General features: G+C 31.7%; 1 non-coding gene across 1 annotated transcript; it reads left to right on the forward strand.

Moving 5' to 3' along the window:
• Positions 1-221: 221 nt before the first annotated feature.
• LOC122127757 lies at positions 222-323 on the forward strand. The gene has a single exon (XR_006151274.1). It is a non-coding gene; the product is annotated as a U6 spliceosomal RNA (small nuclear RNA).
• Positions 324-1,183: the final 860 nt, after the last annotated feature.

Genomic DNA, 1,183 nt, shown 5'->3' on the forward strand with positions numbered 1-1,183 from the left:
ACTAAAATGAAAAACACTCAAAATAGTCATTGACAAAAAAAATTACAAATGTGAGCAATCAACCAAGCAATATAAGTTTTTTCCAATATACTCAGAATTTTAGAGAAATATGATCAATAGCATTTTTTGGAACAATATGGTATTCTTGTTGGAAATAGGCAAACAGGGGTATATGCCTGTATAAAGATTGCATCGTTAATTACTTAAATTTACAGGATACTATATTCTTCAGCAGTACGTCTACACATATTACAACAATAAAGAGATTAAGATGGCACTTGCAAAAAGATGTTATGAAAATTTGTGAAGTATTCCATATTTTTTATTCTTCAGATGTAAGAAATGAAAAACTGGAGCTGGGAAGTTGGGTCAGTGGTAGAGCACTTGGCTTGCTTGCCTGAGGCCCTGGGTTCAATTCCTCAGCATCACATAAGAAAAAAGCCGGAAGTGACGCTGTGGCTCAAGTGGTAGAGCACTAGCATTGAGCTTTAGAGCTGAGGGACAGCGCCCAAGCACAGAGTTCAGGCCCCACGAGCGGACCCCCCCCAAAAAGAAAAAGAATTGAAAAACTGTTATTAAAAAATTGATGACAAAAATACAAGTCTAACAATGCATGTAATTAATTGAATTAAAAGTTAGTTTGACATCAGTGTGTTAAATCTACACCTTAGAAAGGCCTTTACATTGCATAACTTTTACAAAACTTTTGAAATTAGATAACATTGTCATTTTATCCCAGAGAAATAAAATAGTATAAGGACCTAGGGAAAAAGGAATCTTAAACTGTTTCTATATGGAATGCAATCTGAAAGGAAACATTTATTAATGAACCTATGTATTATAAAACAATGTAGAATTCAAAGTATTATATTGAGGTGAGAATGAAATAGATTATGGACATTATACAAACAGAATACAGAATATTTTAAAATATATTTTTTCATACCAGCACCAGAAATATCTTTAATTTCTGTATTACTCATTTCAACAGATAAGTTTAAATTATCTCTGATTAGAAAGTCACAAACTCTGCAGAAATCATTATAGATATATACAAACAACTCTTGAATACATTCTGACATCAAAGTCAAGCAATTCACTTGGAAGAATACCATGGAATTCATGAATTTTTAAAGTAAGATATTGTTGTTGGTTTGTATTGTGAAAATATTTTGTATGGACA

The sequence above is a fragment of the Dipodomys spectabilis genome, unplaced genomic scaffold, assembly GCF_019054845.1.
Source record: "Dipodomys spectabilis isolate Male_0828 unplaced genomic scaffold, ASM1905484v1 ptg000309l, whole genome shotgun sequence".
NCBI classification, from domain to species: domain Eukaryota; kingdom Metazoa; phylum Chordata; class Mammalia; order Rodentia; family Heteromyidae; genus Dipodomys; species Dipodomys spectabilis.